Below are 22,501 nucleotides of genomic sequence, written 5' to 3'. Positions count from 1 at the left end.
AATGACAGTCTATCCACGGAGTCAGTGGACAGATGGGTCCGCTTGTCGGTGACCACCCCACCTGCGGCGCTAAATGTCTGCTCAGACAGTAGGCTGGAGGGGGGGCAAGACAGTACTTCCAGCACATACTGAGCGAGCTCACGGCAGCTGTCCAGCCTGGCAACCCAGTACTCCATGGGGTTGTTGGTGCTCATGTTGTCGGAAGTACTGACGGCCCCCATGTAGTCTGCCACCATGCAGTTCAGCCGCTGGTGGTGACTGCTGCTGCTACTGGATCGTGCAGACTGGTAGAACAACCTCATCTCACCCATAAGATCATCTACTCAGCTGGATCTGCTTGGGCCAGCCACCTGCTGGGTGAGATAAGCGGGAAGAACTGGAGCGTGAGGCTGAGGGTTTGCCTGCTCCAGCCCGGAGGATCAGACAGGCCCACAGGTTTTGCATACGGTCATCCCTCCGGCTGGCTGGAATGAACTGCTCCAGGTCCGATTGCAGCGAGGGTCTAAAAGGGTGGCCAACCGATAATCATCCCTCTCCTTAATTTTCCTGCTCCGAGGGTCCCTCCTGAGGCATCGCAGCATGTGGGCAGCCATGGGGAAGAGGACAGCCCGCTGTGACTCTTCTTGGCTGCCCGGGACCATGACATCTTGGTCCTCCTGCAGCTGCTCCCTGTGGACTAACAGTGCCCCCAGCACCCAGCATTGTTGCCTCTTCTTGCTCCACCAAGGCACTCTCCCCAGCATCGAGCAGGCGATCTAGTGTCCTGCCCAGTGGGAACACTATGGGGAGCACGTCATTGAGGCTGACATGCACCCCGCTGACCATCTTGGTTGCCTGCTCTAATAGGGCCAACACGTGGCAGACCTGGTGTATCTGCCCCCACTCCAAATTGGTGATGTAGGGGAGTGGGTGTGATGGCCTGGAAGTGCCTTGGTCCAGCAGGTATTCTTTCAGCGCCTGTGGCTGCTCCCACATCCTCTCCAGCATGTGGAGGGCGGATTTCCACCGCGTCACGTTGTCCACAATCAGCCTTTGAGGTGGCAGGCTGTTGTCCTGCTGCAGCTTGAACAGGGACGCGGTGGCGGTTGGGGAGCGTCGGAAGTGGCTGGCAATCCTCCATACCCTTTGCAAAATGTCGCTCAACCTTGGGTATGTGCGTAGGAACTTCTGTACCACAAGGTTGAGGATATGTGCCATGCAGGGCATGTGTGTTAGACTGCCAGCATGGAGGGCGGCGAGGAGGTTGCTGCCGTTGTCACAGACAGCCATACCTGCCTGGAGCCTTCAGGATGTCAGCCACTTGTGGAACTGAGCCTGGAGAGCGGCCAGAACATCAGGTCCAGTGTGTCTCCGTTCCCCTAAGCTCACAAGCTGGAGCATGGCCTGGCAGCGGACGTGCCCCACACTTTCGTAGCTACAGGGACGCTTGCTGGGGGGCTCAGCAGCAGTGGAGAGGCTTGAGGGAGAGCAGCAGTTCTCCCCTGGACATACCAGAAACTGAGATGCCGCCACATCTGATGATCCCTCCCCGGCGCCTCGGAGGGACACCCAATGGGCTGTAAAGCTGATGTATTGTCCCTGCCCATGTCTGCTGGTCCAGGCATCCATTGTCAGATGCACCCTGTCACTGACAGCGTGATCCAGCGGCAAGGATACATTTTGCACAATGTGCTGGTGTAGGGAAGGAACGCCGGTCCTGGCAAAGAAATGGCAGCTGGGGACACGCCATCTGGGTTGAACCTGCTCCTACATCTGCCAGAATGGATTGCAGTCCACAATATTGAACGGCAGCAGATGTTGGGCAATAACCCTTGCCAGGAGCCCATTGAGTGAATTCACCCGTCGGTCCCCCGGGGCGTAGGGCGCGGTGCGTTTAAATGTGTCGGCAACCGATGTCTGGCAGCGGACGGCAGTGGAGGACATAGAGGAGGCAGCGTTCTGGCTGCCCGTACCAGTACCTCTAGGAGAGGGAGCAGGGGAGTGGGAATGCATTGTTGGAAGGGGGTGGGGTGGCTGCAGGACAGTGGCAGGAGCTGCTGTCCCCTGCGCACTGCTGCTGGTGCTGCTGCGACCACCCTGCATCTGTTCCCACTCCCACCAGTGGTTTACTCTCATGTGCTGGGTGAGGGCAGTGGAACCCAACAGAGCAACAGACCTCCCTCTCCTCACCCTGGCATGGCATAGCTGACAGATGGCAATTGTCAGATGAAGGATGAAGTAAGCCCAAACAGGCGACTTACGCACCGACCTCCTGTCAGATGGGGTGGTGCTGGCTTGCGCCTGTTCGGGCTCGGTGCGCACAGGTGGAGCCGGCACCTGCTGCCGCCTCCTGCTACCATTAAGAGTGAAGCCCCTGCCACTGGGCTCCCCGGTGACCTGGCACACCGTTTGCCTCGGGTGCCTACCTTCCTTATCAGTGCTGCTGTCACCTGACAAGGGAGGTGGCACCCATTCTAAGTCACCCTCCTCTTCGTCCCCTGTAATGTCAGACCAGTGGTTGACTGAGGGGAACAGCAGACATGGAGCCCCTGACCTGGCTCCACTGTCCCCTCGCTGACGCCTGGGTCTGACTAGGTGCGGGGGTTCTGTGGCCGAAACCACCTACACCAGTTGGAAGGGATGTCACTGGGGTACTGACGGGCGGTACCACCTCCTCCTCAAAAGGTCCTGAGCATCCGGACCAAGCTCTAGCCCACTCTCCTGCATTACCACCTCCAAGATGTCCCTCTCACTGTCGCTGTCAAACAGCATCAGGGTCAATTCTTGGGGCTGGTCCTGCAGGAGGCGGAGAGCTGCTGAGAGCCGGGGCAGAGGACTCCGTGCCACTGGCTTGTGGCGTCCTGAGATGAAATTGGGCAATAAAGCAATAGCACTAATACACAGGCAAAGGCTTTTTGTTTTTTTTCACAGATAAAAGACGCAGACAATAATCCAATTAATGTGTTTGATTATTATTTTGTATATTAAAATAAAAAATACTGTTTTAAAAAAAATTCAATGATATACAAGTATCCATAGTGTGAAGAGATTAATAACTTCAATAAAAGTCGATGAATTCATATTATCTGCTTAAATAATCAAAATTACATAAAAAAAAAAATATAAAAATCATTAAAAAATCAGGTGTACCGATTAAAAACATGGAGGGGGCCAAGAACTAACCAGCATGGATCCAACATAGCGTTCCGTTTGGTTAACTGCGCATGTTGGCGCATTGCTTCCGCATTACATAAAGAAACATGTGATGCAATAATGTGATCGCATCGACGGAGGAGCACACACAGGCCACGAGTGTGTATAGACAGGGCGTTTACATGATAACAGATCACGTGTTCGCACCAGAACACAAGCTGAGCCACAAACGCATCCTGTCTATGCGGTCACGTGATAGCAACCATGGAAATGAGTAGAATAACTCCCAAAATGGTGACATGGCTTCAAGATTATTATATAAACCACAGTTTATATTGTAACGTGAAAAGCTTTGATTCTATAAAAATTGCATGGGCACAGTATCATTACATAGCTGTCAAGAAGTAACATCAAATAAAAATGTAAATATAGATATATACATGTGGCAATAACGCTCTATTCCCAAAACAGGATTACCACGCGGATGAGTATTACACCGGTCACACCCAACCATGTGGAGAGGTCAACATGGAAGTCAGGCATCCTGTTCAGGGCGACAGACAACACCATCTTCCAACCTAAATACTGATTAAAACAAACAAGAAAATAATAAAATAATACAATTTAATAAGGTTCCTCAATCAGTCCTGTACAATGTTAACGGCACAAGACCTTTTGATAAGGGAAGCCCACATGCGGTCCCCACGTAGTTTTAGTAAGAACCACAACTAGGGCCGCCCAAAACCCAAGAGAAGCAAAATTATAACATATAAAATGAAATAAATTAAAAAAACTTTTTTGGTGAATGAAGCGTAACACCGCAATTTGTATACAAATCTTTATATATACAGTGCCTTGCAAAAGTATTCACCCCCCTTGACTTTTTTCGTATTTTGGTGCCTCACATCCTGGAATTAACATGGATTGTTTGAGGATTTCCATCCTGTAATTACAGAACCTGCCGACAACTCTGAAGATATTTGTTTATTGTGAAGCAAACAACAAATAGGACAAAATAACAGAAAAGGTCAATGTGCAGAACTATTCACCCCCTACAGTCCGTACTCTGTAGAGCCCCTTTTGCGGCAATCACAGCTCCAAGTCGCTTTGGATAAGTCTCTATAACCTCGCCACATCTGACCGCTGGGATTGTTGCCCGTTCCTCCTTGCAGAACGGCTCCGGCTCCTTCAGGTCGGATGTTTGTGAACAGCGATCTTTACGTCTGACCACAGGTTTTCTACTGGATTGAGATCTGGGCTGTGACTCGGCCGTTCCAACACATTTACATGCTTCCCCTTAAACCACCCAAGTGTTGCTTTAGCCGTGTGTTTGGGGCCATTGTCCTGCTGGAAGGTGAGCCTCCGTCCTAGCCTCAGATCACGCACAGAGTGGGGCAGGTTCTGCTCAGGAATATCCCTGTATTTAGCACCATCCATCTTTCCCTCCACTCTGACCAGTTTCCCAGTCCCATCCCCCAGTATGATGCTGCCACCACCAGGTCTCACTGTGGGGATGGTGTTCGTTGGGTGATGTGATGTGTTGGGTTTGCTCCAGACATAGCGTTTTCTTTGATGGCCAAAAAGTTCAATGTAAGTCTCCTCAGACCAGAGCACCTTCCTCCATACATTTTGGAGTCTCCCACAGGCCTTTTCACAAACTCACAACGTGTCTTTTTGTTTTTTGCTGAAAGTAATGGCTTTTTTTCTGGCCGCTCTGCCATAAAGGCCAATTCTATGGAGCGTACGGCTTATTGTCATCCTCTGTACAGATCCTCCAGTCTCTACTGTGGAACGCTGAAGCTCCTCCGGGGTTACGTTAGGTCTCTGTGCTGCATCTCTGATTAATGCCCTCCTTGCCCGGTCCGTGAGTTTTGGTGGGCGGCCGTCTCCTGGCAGGTTTGCTGTTGTGCCATGTTCTTTCCATTTGGTTATGATAGATTTGATGGTGCTCCTGGGGATCATCAAAGATTTGGATATTTTTTTACAACCTAACCCTGACTTGTAACAAATAACAAATATTTAGAAAAGGCTCCACCAGCAACCTACTGGAGCACAGCCTTTCAGTTTACCAGCTGAAAAAGAGGAATAAATCAATATAAATATAGGCTGGCTCACAGTATTTTTGCTTTAAAATTTATTGATACATTCAATCACAACAGCCTGACTGTGTCAGTATCAGCATACATATATAGACAAAATGTGTAAATAGGTATATAAGTGCGGAGCTCACGCACAAAACCTAAATAACCGGAGTACTCCTAGGAATAAGACCTAATGGCTAAAGTTGGGCTGCAAGGGGTATTCTGTTGGACCGCTCATATGTCCAAGCTTTCAAATATCAATTTGCCGTATAGTTGGAACCGGAGGTTCTGCTTTGTCCCAATTATATTTTCTCACAGAAGGACTCTGTGTTAGGATGTTGTCTGACAAAAATGGAAACCGCACTTGTTCCACTCAGTAGGGCTTCACTTACTTGTTGTTAGCGGAGCAAACCATCAGAGCCGCTCTCTCAGCGTCCCACGTGTCCAGCCAGGTAGTCGATCGCTGGTTTGTGACGCAGGAGTCTGAACCGTCAGACCAGCGGAAGCTGGTACAGCTGAGTTGAACCGGTATTGTCTGAACTCGTCAGGTCAGAAAGAGTGAACAGGATTTACCTTGTACTTCTCCACAACATTGTCCCTTACTTGTTTGGAGAGTTCCTCGGTCTTCATGGCAGTGTTTGGTTAGTGATGCCTCTTGCTTAGGTGTTGCAGCCTCTGGTGTGTATATGTAATGACAGGTCATGTGACACTTAGATTGTACACAGGTGACATCATTGCACTAATTATGTGACTTCTGAAGGTAATTGTTTGCACCAGAGCTTTTTTGGGGCTTCCTAGCAACTGGGTGAATACAGACGCACATGCCAGTTTTCTGTTTTCTATTTCTAAACAACAGTTTTATTTATATATTTTTCTCATTTCACTTCACCAACATAGAATATTGTGTTCTGATCCGTCACATAACATTCTGATTAACAAAACATTGAACTTAAGGCTGTAATGTAACAAAATACGACAAAAAGTCAAGGGGGGTGAATACTTTTGCAAGGCAGTGTGTATATATATATATATATATATCTTGACAATATATGATGAACAGAGAACATGCGCAAAAATGAAGCATGCACACCAGTTTAACCCCTTAAGGACTCAGCCCTATTTCACCTTAAGGACTTGCCCATTTTTTGCAAATCTGACCAGTGTCACTTTAAGTGCTGATAACTTTAAAACGCATTGACTTACCCAGGCCGTTCTGAGATTGTTTTTTCGTCACATATTTTACTTCATGACACTGCTAAAATTTGGTCAAAAAAGTTAATTTTTTTGCATAAAAAAATACCATATTTACCAAAAATTTAGAAAAATTAGCAAATTTCAAAGTTTCAGTTTCTCTACTTCTGTAATACATAGTAATACCCCCAAAAATTGTAATGACTTTACATTCCCCATATGTCTACTTCATGTTTGTAGCATTTTGGGAATGATATTTTATTTTTTGGGGATGTTACAAGGCTTAGAAGTTTAGAAGCAAATCTTGAAATTTTTCAGAAATTTACAAAAACCCAATTTTTAGGGACCAGTTCAGGTCTGAAGTCACTTTGCGAGGCTTACATAATAGAAACCGCCCAAAAATGACCCCATTCTATAAACTACACCCCTCAAGGTATTCAAAACTGATTTTACAAACTTCGTTAACCCTTTAGGTGTTGCACAAGAGTTATTGGCAAATGGGGATGAAATTTGAGAATTTCATTTTTTTGCCTAATTTTCCATTTTAACCCATTTTTTCCACTAACAAAGCAAGGGTTAACAGCCAAACAAGACTGTATCTTTATTGCCCTGACTCTGCCGTTTACAGAAACACCCCATATCTGGCCGTAAACTACTGTACTGCCACACAGCGGGGCGTAGAGTGAAAGGTGCGCCGTATGGTTTTTGGAAGGCAGATTTTGCTGGACTGGTTTTTTGACACCATGTCCCATTTGAAGCCCCCCTGATGCACCCCTAGAGTAGAAACTCCATAAAAGTGACCCCATCTAAGAAACTACACCCCTCAAGGTATTCAAAACTGATTTTACTAACTTTGTTAACCCTTTAGGTGTTGCACAAGATTTAATGGAAAATAGAGATACAATTTCAAAATTTCACTTTTTTGGCAGATTTTCAATTTTAATATTTTTTTTCCAGTTACAAAGCAAGGGTTAACAGCCAAACAAAACTCATTATTTATGGCCCTGATTCTGTAGTTTACAGAAACACCCCATATGTGGCCGTAAACTACTGTACAGGCACACAGTAGGGCGTAGAGGGAAAGGTGCGCTGTATGGTTTTTGGAAGCCAGATTTTGATGGACTGGTTTTTTGACACCATGTCCCATTTGAAGCCCCCCTGATGCACCCCTAGAGTAGAAACTCCAAAAAAGTGACCCCATTTTAGAAACTACAGGATAGGGTGGCAGTATTGTTGGTACTAGTTTAGGGTACATATGATTTTTGGTTGCTCTATATTACACTTTTTTGTGCGGCAAGGTAACAAGAAATAGATTTTTTGGCACTTTTTTTTTTTTGTTATTTACAACATTCATCTGACAGGTTAGATCATGTGGTAATTTTATCTAGCAGGTTGTCACGGACGCGGCGATACCTAATATGTATACAATTTTTTTTATTCATGTAAGTTTTACACAATGATTTCATTTTTAAAACAAAAAAAATGTTTTAGTGTCTTCATAGTCTAAGAGCCATAGTTTTTTCATTTTTTGGGCGATTATCTTAAGTAGGGTCTCATTTTTTGCAGGATGAGATGACGGTTTGATTGCCACTATTATGGGGTTCGTATGACTTTTTGATCGCTTGCTATTACACTTTTTGTGACGTAAGATGACAAAAAATTGCTTTTTTTACACCGTTTTTATTTTTATTTTTTTACGGTGGTCACATGAGGGGTTAGGTCATGTGATATTTTTATAGAGCCGGTCGATACGGACGCGGCAATACCTAATATGTATACTTTTTTTTATTTATTTAAGTTTTACACAATGATTTCATTTTTGAAACAAAAAAAATCATGTTTTAGTGTTTCCATATTCTAAGAGCCATAGTTTTTTCAGTTTTTGGGCGATTATCTTGGGTGGGGTATGATTTTTGCGGGATGAGATGACGGTTTGATTGTTACAATTTTGGCGTATATACGACTTTTTTGATCACTTTTATTACCTTTTTTGGGAAGCAAGGTGAGCAAAATTTCAATCTCATCATAGTTTTTTATTTTTTATTTTTATGGCGTTCACCGTTCAGGTAAAGTAACATGAACGTTTTATAGATCAGGTCGTTACGGAAGCGGCGATACCAAACATGTGTAGGGAATTTTATTTCTTTCATTTTTAATCAGTGATAAATGTGTTTTTTGATTTTTACTTTATTTTCACTTTTTTTCACTTTTTTTTAGACCCAGACCCACTTGGTTCTTGAAGATCCAGTGGGTCTGATGTCTGTATAATACAGTACAGTACAATATATATTGTACTGTACTGTATTTTACACTTTGTCTGAACAGATCTATGCCTTTAGCACAGATCTGTTCAGCACCATGGACAGCAGGATGCCTGAGAGGGCGTCCTGTTGCCATGGGAACCTTCCCCATCTGCTCAGTACTGGTCAGAACTGCGCAGATGGGGAAGGGTAAGGACGGGGCTGTCGGGGGGCTGTCTGGAAGCTCTCTCCCTCTCCATCGGGGGGCGGTATAGAAAGGGTTAAACGGCTGACATCGCATCATCGATGTCAGCCGTTTATACCAGGGTGCCAGCAATGTGCTGGCACCCTGGTATACCCACTAGAAGCCAACGATTATTCAAGGGGAGGTGGGCGGGGGATCGCGATCCCGCCTGCCGCACCGCCCCCACCGCCCACAACTCCCCCCCCTGCACCACTGGCCGGCAAAAAATCATGCAGGGGTGCAGGGTGGGTGTAAAATCCATATTTTAGGGACACTAAAGTTTCTGATCCCCGCGATCAGAAACTGCAGAAAGCGCAGCAAACCGCAGGTCTGAATTGACCTGCGGTTTTCTGCGATCACCGATACGGGGGGGTCAAATGACCCCCCCTGCATTGTTACGGGATGCCGGCTGAATGATTTCAGCCGAAATCCCGTTCCGTTTAACCCCTGGGGCGCCGGAATACCGATTTCAAGTTAGGACGTACCGTTACGCCCTGAGTCCTTAAGGACTCGGGAAATAGGGCGTACCGATACGCCCTGCGTCCTTAAGGGGTTAAGAGAATTCTAATACTCGATAGTTGATAAAGTCCAAGGGCGAATAAGTGGTCCATGCTGGTTGTCCTCAGCAGTATCAGGACAGACAGCAGCAGCAGCAGGTAATTGTTAAAGGTATAGTATAAGGCCTACACATAGCTCGACTAAATTCAGCGGGAGCAGGACAGACTGCAGCAGGTAAATGGTAACGTTGTAGTATAAGGCATACACTCAGCCTAACTCAGCAATAACACAACAGACATGCCCAAAAAAATCACGGATGAGGTGGACGCCCCTGCCACCTGCGCCCGCCCCTCCGTGGGTAGAGGAGCGCCCCAGTGATGGCAGCGATCCAGCACTGGAACCAACTCACCTACCACGACCACAGCTGCCGGCACGACCACGTCCACTCATTATTTCACCAAATGAGTAAATAAACAGCAGAAAAAAAATATAGAAATAAAATAATGAGGGAGTTTTGGCAAACTTTATTAGGTTGGGGACTGTGGCGAAACCAACCTCGCCACTGGGTGGTGGAGAAGCCTGGTTGCCATCCTCTTGCCCCAGGATTATGGGCCCTCTCATCAGCCCATGCTAAACTTAAACCCCTGGCGATTTGACTGTGTTTGTGGCATCTGAGCGCTATTTGGATATATTGAGCGCTCAGATCCAAGCCATCTAGGGATATGTTAAATGTCTATGTTTACTATAATGGTTGGGACATTGTATATTTGAGTAGTTATGTCTGTCCTATTGTTTCCACGTGTGTATTGTCAATTTCCCTTTGTCCTGAGAGATAATTGAATTACTCCTTGGTTGTCTCCAGGACAGAAGACATTGTGTATTCTCCTGCCTGTGATAATTACATCAACCCATTGTGTAGGGTAATTGTATCCCAGGCAGAGGGGAGGATTTTGTATGGGAGTGTTTTACTGTATTGTACGTGTTTATTGGTTGTCTTACAAAACCCTGGTGGTGGTACTAATGTGTAACAATGTTATATAAGAACAATAAACACACAGCTCTGGGTGACCACTGCTTTACCCTCAACACGGAGCCTCGTCTCGTTCTTGGGGGGATTCACTGTATGCTGTTAGAGACTTATTGCTAGGAGTGTAAGCAGCTTGGGTGCGTTTCCTATTCGTCTGCTAGCGGCTATTCGTGAGGTTCCATTCGGGAGTTTGGAGCATTGCCTTGTATGCCATAACAGGGACAATGGGGCAAAAATGAAAAAAAAAAATAAATAGACATGAAAGTTTTTTCACAGACAAAAGACGCAGACAATAATCCCTCCCTAACAAACGAAACCGTAAAACAGTAACACTAAAACACAGGCAAAGACTTTTTTTTATTATTTTTTTCTCACAGACAAAAGACGCAGACAATCCTAGCACACAAAACCCTAAAACACAGCAAAATACATTTTTTTTTTTTTCACAGACTAAATAGACAGCAAAAGCCTACACTATACTACAGTCAGGTCCATAAATATTGTGACATGGACACAATTCTAACATTTTGGGCTCTATACATCACCATAGTGGATTTGAAATGAAACGGAGAAGATGTGCTTTACCTGCAGACTGTCAGCTGTAATTTGAGGGTATTTATATCCAAATCAGGTGAACGGTGCAGGAATTACAGCAGTTTACATATGTGCCTCCCACTTGTTAAGGGACCAGAAGTAATGGGACAATTGTCTTCTCAGCTGTACCATGGCCAGATGTGTGTTATTCCCTCATTATCCCAATTACAATGAGCAGATACAAGGTCCAGAGGTCATTTCCAGTCTGCTATTTGCATTTGGAATCTGTTGCTGTCAACTCTCAAGATGAGATGCAAAGAGCTGTCACTATCAGTGAAGCCATCATTAGGCTGAAAAAACACAACAAACCCATCAGAGAGATAGCAAAAACATTAGGCCTGGCCAAAACAACTGTTTGGAACATTCTTAAAAAGAAGGAACACACCGGTGAGCTCAGCAACACCAAAAGACCCAGAAGACCACGGAAAACAACTGTGGTGGATGACCGAATAATTATTTGCCTGGTGAAGAAAACCCCCTTCACAACAGTTGTCCAGATCAAGAACACTCTCCAGGAGGTAGGTGTATGTGTGTCAAAGTCAACCATCAGGAGAATACTTCACCAGAGTGAATACAGAGGGTTCACCACAAGATGTAAACCATTGGTGAGCCTCAAAAACAGGAAGGCCAGATTAGAGTTTGCTCAACGACATCTAAAAAAGCCTTCACAGTTCTGGAACAACATCCTATGGACAGATGAGACCAAGATCAACTTGTACCAGAGTGATGGGAAGAGAAGAGTATGGAGAAGGAAAGGAACTGCTCATGATCCTAAGCATACCACCTCATCAGTGAAGCATGGTGGTGGTAGTGTTATGGCGTGGGCATGTATGGCTGCCAATGGAACGGCTTCTCTTGTATTTATTGATGATGTGACTGCTGACAAAAGCAGCAGGATGAATTCTGAAGGGTTTCGGGCAATATTATCTGCTCATATTCAGCCAAATGCTTCAGAACTCATTGGACGGCGCTTCACAGTGCAGATGGACAATGACCCAAAGCATACTGCAAAAGCAACCAAAGAGTTTTTTAAGGGAAAGAAGTGGAATGTTCTGCAATGGCCAAGTCAATCCCCGGACCTGAATCCGATTGAGCATGCATTTTACTTGCTGAAGACAAAACTGAAGGGAAAATGCCCCAAGAACAAGCAGGAACTGAAGACAGTTGCAGTAGAGGCCTGGCAAAGCATCACCAGGGATGAGACCAGCGTCTGGTGATGTCTATGCGTTCCAGACTTCAGGCTGTAATTCACTGCAAAGGATTTGTAACCAAGTATTAAAAAGTGAAAGTTTGATTTATGATTATTATTCTGTCCCATTACTTTTGGTCCCTTAACAAGTGGGACTGTTTATTTCCAAATGGCCACTAGGACCAATAATGTCTCTTGGTTGACACGTGTTGTTAGCTTTAGTAACTAAAAATTAACATTTATTATTTATAATTAAAATGGTATTCTAGAACTATGATGATTAAAACTATCTGCACTGCCTCTAGTGGATAGGATTAGGCTGTGAGTTCGGCTCTGACATCCCTCTGGACTGCCTGGCTCACTGTCTTATGTCTGCACAGAGTCCACCCTGCTCTGCGGGTGCGCACTCTTATTATCACAGTGCACTGATTCCTGACTGGTGTGCCTGACACTCACTGATCGCTCAATATTGTTATTGCTTGGCTTATACTAAGCTTGTACTATCGCAGTGCATTGGCTGGCTAAAAAGTAACAAACTGTCACACTCTGCCCCCCGACATGTTTCGCCAAACACTTGGCGTCTTCAGGGGTATCGGGCAGTCAGCTGTGTTGGGGGTGGGACCAGGCCTTTTGAAACCTCCCTGCTGCCGTCATCTCACTTGCCAGCAAATGTGTATCGTTGTTATACCTGTGTTTGTTGAGCGGCCTATCCGTATCTGCTTCTTATGGATCGCTCATTCACTAGTACCTCCCCCTCCTCTGTCATCCACTGTGCGCTCGCGATGTCACTGCGCTTGCGTACCGCCTTGGTGCAGGTCCGGATTGTAAGTTGTTACTGCGCATGTCTAGGCACTTAATGCTCATCGTGATTCTACTATGGAGCTGCGCATGCGTGTCCTCTTAGATTTTGAGGGTGACTTTGATTTTGGTACTGGAGTTGTTGCGCATTGCGATCCTCCTGATTGTCTTGCGCATGCCTGCCCTATTAGATTATTTTGTTATTTAGTCATCCTCCATGCCAGCACTTACTTATCTATTTGTTGCCCATTGGATCATGGAAATTTATCTAGCTCACCATTCTCCGCTTGTTGTTAGTAGTGGAGTTGGGTGGGATCAAGTCTTGTCATTTTGCCATACTCAATTAAAAATTTTTTAATGCCCTAAATTGAAAAAATTATTATTTTCAATTGTCGGGTGACATGTTACCATTTTTGGCGTATACAAACCCCTGCTGTGCCTGGGTGACAGGGGCCTAAATCTCTCAAAATCCTCTGTTCTATTGCTGGGTGACATGAACCCCCTTTTGCCATGAATGAACCCCTGCTCTGCATTGCTGACAGGGGCCTAAATCTCTCAAAATCCTCTGTTCTATTGCTGGGTGACATGAACCCTCTTTTGCCGTGAATGAACCCCTGCTGTGCCTGGGTGACAGGGGCCTAAATCTCTCAAAATCCTCTGTTCTATTGCTGGGTGACATGAACCCCCTTTTGCCGTGAATGAACCCCTGCTGTGCCTGGGTGACAGGGGCCTAAATCTCTCAAAATCCTCTGTTCTATTGCTGGGTGACATGAACCCCCTTTTGCCGTGAATGAACCCCTGCTGTGCCTGGATGACAGGGGCCTAAATCTCTCAAAATCCTCTGTTCTATTGCTGGGTGACATGAACCCCCTTTTGCCGTGAATGAACCCCTGCTGTGCCTGGGGGACAGGGGCCTAAATCTCTCAAAATCCTCTGTTCTATTGCTGGGTGATATGAACCCCCTTTTGCCATGAATGAACCCCTGCTGTGCCTGGGTGACAGGGGCCTAAATCTCTCAAAATCCTCTGTTCTATTGCTGGGTGACATGAACCCCCTTTTGCCGTGAATGAACCCCTGCTGCTGATGATAGCATTCCCACCTGACAGCGGGGGCACAGTGGAAGCACAAGGCGAAGGCAGAGGAGGAGGAAGAGGTCGCCAACGCAGCTGGGGCACCGCCAGCACCTGAGCAGGCAGGGTTAGCATGGCCGACATGTGGAGAAGCTTTGTCAGCCTTGGAGGTGCTGACCTTCCCTGCAGCCAGTGTATAGTGTGAACGTGTGTTTAGCAGAGAGCATTATCACAGGCCGCAGCCAATGTGGACAAGCTGACGTTTATTATAATGAACCAGGCCTGGATCCCTCAGGACTTGTCCGTACCTTGTGCAGAATAGACATTTATACCAGCCTCAACCATCCATTCTTGGACTCAAGTGCACTTATTCTTTGTTTTATTTTGTTATATGTCCAAATATTTTGGGGGATACCCCAATTTAAAAATAAAAAATAACACAAATCAGTGTTGGCTACCTATTCCTCCTTCACCGCCGCTTCCACCTACACCGCCACGTCAACCTACACTGCCATATCCACCCATCCACCGCCTCCTCAACCTCCTACTCCTAGATCCAGATTGTTATTTTTTATTTTTCTGTATTTTATGTTATTTTAAGTAATTTCCCTATCCACATTTGTTTACAGAGCACTTGTCATGCTCTTAAGCACATTTTGATGCCTTTTGCAGCCCTCTAGCCCTTTCCAGGATCATTTTAGAGCCATTTTAGTGCCCAAAAGTTCGGGTCCCCATTGACTTCAATGGGGTTCGGGTTCGGGGTCAAGTTCGGGTGCCGAACCCGAACTTTTTTTTCAAGTTCGGCCGAACCCGAACATCCAGGTGTCCGCTCAACTCTACTCCTCACATATAATCTCCAGTCCACAGCCTGTCCTCTCCAAACATCTCTGACCTAATCTCCTGATTCCTCCTCAAATATAATCTCCAGTCCATAACCTTTCCTCTCCATTCATCTCTGATCTAATCTCCTACCTCCTTACATACAATCTACAGTCCACATCCTGTCCTCTCCATAGATCTCTGACCTAATCTCCTGACACCTCCTCACATATAATCTCCAGTCCACAACCTGTCCTCTTCATACATCTCTGACCTAATCTCCTGACACCCCCTCACATATAATATCCAGTCCACAACCTGTCCTCTCTATACATCTCTGACCTAATCTCCTGATTCCTTCTCACATATAATATCCAGTCCACAACCTGTCCTCTCCATTCCTCTCTAACTTAATCTCCTGATACCTCCTCACATATAATCTCCAGTCCACACAACCTGTCCTCTCCAAACATCTCTGACCTAATCCCATCTCTGACCTAATCTTATGACACCTCCTGACATATAATCTCCAGTTCACAACCTGTCCACTCGAAACATCTCTGACCTAATCCCCCTGATACCTCCTCACATATAATCTCCGGTCCAAAACATGTCCTCTCCAAACATCTCTGACCTAATCCCCCTGATATCTCCTCACATATAATCTCCAGTCCACAGCCTGTCTTCTCCAAATATCTCTGACCTGATCTTCTGACACCTCCCCACATGTGACCTCCAGTACACAACCTGTCCTCTCCATATATCTCCGATCTAATCCCCCTGATATCTCCTCACACATAATCTTCAGTCCACAACTTGTCCTCTCCATACATCTCTGACCTAATCTGATACCTCCTCACACATAATAAATTTAACCAGTCCACAACCTGTCCTCTCCATACATCTCTGACCTAATCTCCTGATACCTCCCTACATATAATCTCCATTCCACAACCGGTCCCCTCTATACATCTACAGTACAGACCAAAAGTTTGGACACACCTTCTTATTCAAAGAGTTTTCTTTATTTTCATGACTATTAATTATATACATAACAAACAAGTGTGAAACAACTGAAAATATGTCATATTCTAGGTTCTTCAAAGTAGCCACCTTTTGCTTTGATTACTGCTTTGCACACTCTTGGCATTCTCTTGATGAGCTTCAAGAGGTAGACCCCTGAAATAGTTTTCACTTCACATGTGTGCCCTGTCAGGTTTAATAAGTGGGATTTCTTGCCTTATAAATGGGGTTGGGACCATCAGTTGCGTTGAGGAGAAGTCAGGTGGATACACAGCTGATAGTCCTACTGAATAGACTGTTAGAATTTGTATTATGGCAAGAAAAAAGCAGCTAAGTAAAGAAAAACGAGTGGCCATCATTACTTTAAGAAATTAAGGTCAGTCAGTCAGCCGAAAAAATTGGGAAAACTTTGAAAGTAAGGGCTATTTGACCATGAAGGAGAGTGATGGGGTGATGCGCCAGATGACCTGGCCTCCACAGTCACCGGACCTGAACCCAATCGAGATGGTTTGGGGTGAGCTGGACCGCAGAGTGAAGGCAAAAGGGCCAACAAGTGCTAAGCATCTCTGGGAACTCCTTCAAGACTGTTGGAAGACCATTCCAGGGTTCTACCTCTTGAAGCTCATCAAGAGAATGCCAAGAGTGTGCAAAGCAGTAATCCAAGCAAAAGGTGGCTACTTTGAAGAACCTAGAATATGACATATTTTCAGTTGTTTCACACTTGTTTGTTATGTATATAATTCCACATGTGTTAATTCATAGATTTGATGCCTTCATAGTCATGAAAATAAAGAAAACTCTTTGAATGAGAAGGTGTGTCCAAACTTTTGGTCTGTACTGTATGTCCTAATCTTCCTCCTTAAATCTTAATCTTCAATTCTTGTAAGGCTTCCACCTGGTTCTCGTCTTCTCTTCCTTATTCAGTCATCTACAACATTTCACTTGATCATCCCACATACAGCGGAACTCTTCGCCCAACTCAGTACTCACTTTCATCAACCAAACGCTCAATAATTAATCTCTTCATTAGAGGCTGCACCCTACCAATACCCTGTCATAGGCGCAGCTTCTAGCCTCACCTGCTGTCTCTGCCCCCTCCTGCTGTAGAGTGTATCCCCTTGAGTGCAGGATTCACTCTCGCTTTGTACCCGTTAGTCAGCCCATGCTTATTGAACTTTTTGTATTACTCTATGTATGTAAACCATTTTCATATAAATAGAGCATTATAATTAAAGGGGTATTCCAGTTATCTAAAGTTATCCCCTATACAAGGTACCACAAGAATGAGGACCTGGTACCCCGTGGATTCCTCCAAAATGAATTTAGCAGCCAATTGGGCTTGTGCAGCCTCTCCATTCATCTCTATTAGAGTTCCAGAAATAGCGAGCTCCTAACCCCCATAGAAAGGAAACCAGACATGTATGGTTCGGTGGTGTAATGCGGTTATGCTCACCTTAGGAAGTTGTGAACAGTGATAACTAGAAGAGCATGTGTGCTAGCTCAGCCTATAGGCAGAGGCTTGCTGGCTTGGTTGGCCACGTCTGGATGGTTGTTACCACAATCCAGAGGTGGAGAAGATATAAGTCCATATAACGCGTTTCAGGGCTCAGACCCTTCTTCACCAACTGGACTGACACATTTATAGCCGTTTATCTTTTATTTTGTCATTTTAATAATTTTTTTTATGAAATAAAATTCACCTTTTTTACGGGAAGCTCTGGATACTAGTTACTTTTCTTCTACATAAGATAATAGAAATGAATAGAGCGGCCACTCTGTTCATTTCCGGGGGATCAACAGGGAACTGTCACGGAACCATGAACCAGACGTACAACAAGAGATAAATGAAAATAAGAAGGCTTTATTGAAAATAAAGCTGTAAAGCAAAAGTCCAAACGGATGGTGAAACCGAGCAGAGTCTTTGCGAAGCCAGAGGTCAGGAACCAGAAGGGTAGTCAGACGAAGCCAGGATCAGGAACCAGCAGGGTAGTCAGACGAAGCCAGGATCAGGAACCAGCAGGGTAGTCAGACGAAGCCAGGATCAGGAACCAGCAGGGTAGTCAGACGAAGCCAGGATCAGGAACCAGCAGGGTAGTCAGACGAAGCCAGGATCAGGAACCAGAAGCAGCAGCAGTCTTAGAAGCATGTGAACACAAGAGGACCAAGCAAGGAACTGAAGCCACAGACCTCCTATATATATGAGCTAGGCATCCAGCTCCTCCCAGGGGAAGGAGGAGCCGCAGGGTGGAAGGCTACAAGAAACCCAGGACCCAAGATGGCCGCCAGCACATGTCAAACGAAGGAGAGCAGCAAGCAGGTAAGACCATGACAGTACCTCCCCCTCAAGGGCCCCTCCTCCACGGAGCACAAAACGGTTTCTGAGGGAAGCGTGCGTGGAAGGCTCGGAGCAAGGCAGGAGCATGGACATCTGCGGAGGGAACCCAGGAACGCTCCTCTGGACCATAACCACGCCAATGGACCAAAAACTGCAACCGACCGCGGACCAGGCGTGAGTCCAGGATATTGCTCACCTCATATTCCTCACGATTGCCCACTTGGACCGGACGAGGCCGAGGAACCGAGGAAGTGAAACGATTACACACCAGTGGCTTCAACAGGGAGACATGAAACACGTTGGAGATCCGCATGCCAGGAGGAAGCGCAAGGGCATAGGCTACCGGGTTTACCCTGCGAAGCACTCGGAAGGGACCAACAAAGCGAGGCGCCAGCTTGGGAGTGGGCACTCGAAGGTTGAGGTTGCGGGTGGACAACCATACACGGTCTCCGACCTGGTAGGAAGGAGCAGGCGCTCGTCTGCGATCAGCCTGGAATCTCTGGCGCTGCGCAGAGACCTCAAGGGACTTCTGGATCTGTACCCAAGAAGCACGTAGGACGGAAAGGTGATCCTCCACAGCCGGAATATCCTGGGGAGAGAATACCTCCGGTAACACGGCAGGTTGGAACCCATAATTGGCCATGAAGGGAGACGTCCCAGAGGAAGAGTTCACCGCCGTGTTCCTGGCAAACTCAGCCCAAGGCAGGAGGTCAACCCAATTGTCTTGGTGATCGGAGACATAGCAACGAAGGAATTGCTCCAAGGCCTGATTGGATCGTTCTGCGGCCCCATTGGACTGAGGGTGGTAGGCCGAGGAGAAGGAGAGATGAATCCCCAACTGGGAGCAAAAGGCGCGCCAGAACCTGGACACAAACTGACTCCCCCGATCCGACACAATCTCCTTAGGCAAACCGTGCAACCGGAAGACCTCCCTGGCAAAAATCGTGGCCAACTCTTGTGCAGAGGGTAACTTCTTGAGAGGAACACAGTGGCACATTTTGGAAAACCGATCCACAATCATGAGAATGACCGTATGGCCTCGGGATGCAGGGAGGTCCACAATGAAATCCATCCCCAGGTGTGACCATGGGCGCTCCCCGGTGGCTATGGGTTGCAGAAGGCCCAACGGAAGGTGCCGAGGGGACTTACTCTGGGCACAAACGGAGCATGCCGCTACATATGCGGCGATGTCGGAACGTAGGGAAGGCCACCAGAACAGACGTGAAACAGCCCAGGACAGCTGATTCTTTCCAGGATGCCCCGCGGTCTTGGAGTTATGGTAGGTTCGCAACAACCGAGTGCGCAACTCCTCAGGCACAAAACATCTGCCGTTGGGTCTCCCAGAGGGAGCACCAGATTGAGCCGCCAAAATCTGCTCACCCAGGGGAGAGGTCAGGCTGGTGCGAATGGCGGCCAGGATCTGATTCGGAGGTATGACCGAAGTCGGAATCGACTCCTCCCTGGACAGCTCGGAGTACTGCCGTGATAAGGCATCCGCCCTGATGTTCTTGGAACCGGGTAGGTAGGAGACCACGTAATTAAAACGTGACAAGAACAGAGCCCATCTGGCCTGACGTGGTGTCAATCTCTTGGCCTCAGAAAGGTAGGTCAGATTCTTGTGGTCCGTCAGGATGAGAACCGGAACCACCGAACCCTCGAGCAAGTGCCTCCATTCTTTAAGGGCCTGCACGATGGCCAATAACTCCCTGTCACCAATCTGATAGTTGCACTCCGCGGAAGACAGTTTCCGGGAGTAAAACCCACAAGGAAGCAGAGGACCCTCTGGTGTTCTACGCTGAGACAGAAGGGCGCCTACTCCCGTCTCAGACGCGTCCACCTCGAGGACAAAGGGCAACCCAGGGTTGGGATGCGACAGAATCGGAGCCGACACAAAGGCGGACTTTAGGGCCTCAAAAGCTCGGATGGCCTCGAGCGGCCAGACCTGGGAATTACTGCCCTTCCTGGTCAGATCCGTGAGAGGCTTGGCCAGCATGGAAAAGTCCCTGATGAACTTCCGATAATAATTGGCGAAGCCCAAAAAGCGCTGCAGGGAACGAAGACCACTGGGCTGGGGCCACTGTAAGACAGCCGAAACCTTCTCAGGATCCATGGAGAACCCCTCAGCGGAAATGATGTAACCTAAGAAGGTTACCTGGGATCGGTGAAATTCGCATTTCTCAAGCTTACCGAACAGCTTGTTCTCTCGTAACCGTTGCAACACTCGTCTGACATCCAGAATGTGGGCCTCCATGGATTCAGAATATACCAAGATGTCATCCAAATAGACTACCACACACTGCTGCAACAGGTCACGGAAAACATCGTTGATGAATTCCTGAAAGACTGCGGGCGCATTGCACAACCCAAAGGGCATAACCAAGGATTCGTAATGACCGGTCCTGGTGTTAAACGCGGTCTTCCACTCATCGCCCGCCTTGATCCTTACCAGGTTATATGCCGCCCTCAGGTCGAGTTTGGTAAAGACCGTGGCCCCTTTAAGGCGATCGAACAGCTCGGAAATCAAGGGTATCGGGTAAGCGTTCTTGATCGTGATGCGATTGAGACCCCTGTAATCGATGCAAGGCCTCAACTCACCGCCCTTCTTTTTCACAAAGAAAAATCCAGCCCCTGCCGGGGACGAAGATTTGCGAATGTGTCCGCGTGAAAGCGCCTCCCTCACGTACTCCTCCATGGCCTCATTCTCCGCTACCGACAGTGGATAGACTTTGCCACGAGGAGGAACGGCACCAGATTGTAACTCTATGGCACAATCGTATGGGCGGTGCGGAGGTAGGGCAACCGCGCGCACCTTATCGAATACATCCCGGTACTCCTCGTATTCAGGAGGCAACAGAGAGTCCGAGGAAGTACACAGCAACTTGACAGACCCATGGATGCAACTAGCCCCACACTGCGGTGACCACGAGAGGATCTCGACCGATCTCCAATCGAAAGTCGGATTATGCTTCTGGAGCCAGGGGTACCCCAAGACCACCGAGTAGTGTGGAGACGAAATAACCTGGAGGCAGACCGACTCTCTGTGAACGGCACCAATGGCTATCCCCACTGGAAGGGTCTCATGAGTCACGTGTGGCGGCAGAAGGGGTCTGCCGTCTATCGCCTCAAGAGCCAGTGGGGAACCTCGAGCCTGCAGAGGAATGGAATTGGCGGCAGCGAACACACTATCAATGAACAAACCACCAGCACCAGAGTCCACCAACGCCTGGGTCGTCACCGAGCCCCCGACCCAGGAGAGGACAACAGTGATCAGTGGTTTGTCAACACGGGAAACCGGGGACGAGGAGACTCCACCCAAGATCTGCCCCCGACAGGATCTCAGGGTACGAGCGTTTCCCGGACGGTTCGGACATGCCAACCGAAAATGCCCACCGAGACCACAGTACATGCATCGGCCCTCGCGTCTCCGGAGTGCCCTCTCCCCCTCGGACAGGCGAGCAAACCCCAGCTGCATGGGTTCACCCCCAGACAAGTCATCCCCAGGAGGCGTGGGAGGAGAGGGAGGCACGGGTGGGACAGCAAACGTAGGCGCCAATCTGTTAGAAGACCTCCGCAGGTTCTCCTTAAAGGAAGGTCTCTCCCTGAGTCTGGTGTCAATCAAAATCAGGAAAGAAATAAGAGACTCGAGCTCAACTGGTAGGTCCTTAGCTGCAACCTCATCCTTCAAGGCATCCGAGAGACCATGAGAGAAAGCAGCGACCAGAGCCTCATTATTCCAGCCCACCTCTGCTGCCAGGGTACGAAACTCAATGGCGTATTCAGCTACGGATCGTGAACCCTGTCTGATGGACATAAGGAGCTTCGCAGCAGAGGCAGCACGAGCCGGCACATCGAATACCTTCCGAAGAGAAGCAACAAAACCGGAAAACTCGGCAACCACCGGATTGTTGTTCTCCCATAAAGGGCTGGCCCAGGCCAAGGCCTTGTCCGAGAGCAGCGAGATCAAGAAGCCCACCTTTGATCTCTCAGTAGGAAAGGCATGTGGCAGCAACTCGAAATAAATGCCCACCTGGTTAAGGAAACCTCGGCACTGAGTTGGCTCTCCCCCAAAGCGCTGTGGAAGAGGGGCAGAACCGGTCATACCCCGAAACACCGCAGGCGCAACAACAGGTGTCGGGGTAGACTCTGGCGCAACAACCGGAGCGGCAGTAGGAGCGAGCCCAGGAGCGACAACCGACCCATCGGCAACGGGAGCGAAATGAGCCGTGCGTTCAAGCAGGGTTTGCAACGCCACAGCGAACC

This window comes from Bufo bufo, chromosome 3, assembly GCF_905171765.1.
Source record: "Bufo bufo chromosome 3, aBufBuf1.1, whole genome shotgun sequence".
NCBI lineage: Eukaryota > Metazoa > Chordata > Amphibia > Anura > Bufonidae > Bufo > Bufo bufo.
This window is presented reverse-complemented; position numbering follows the sequence as displayed.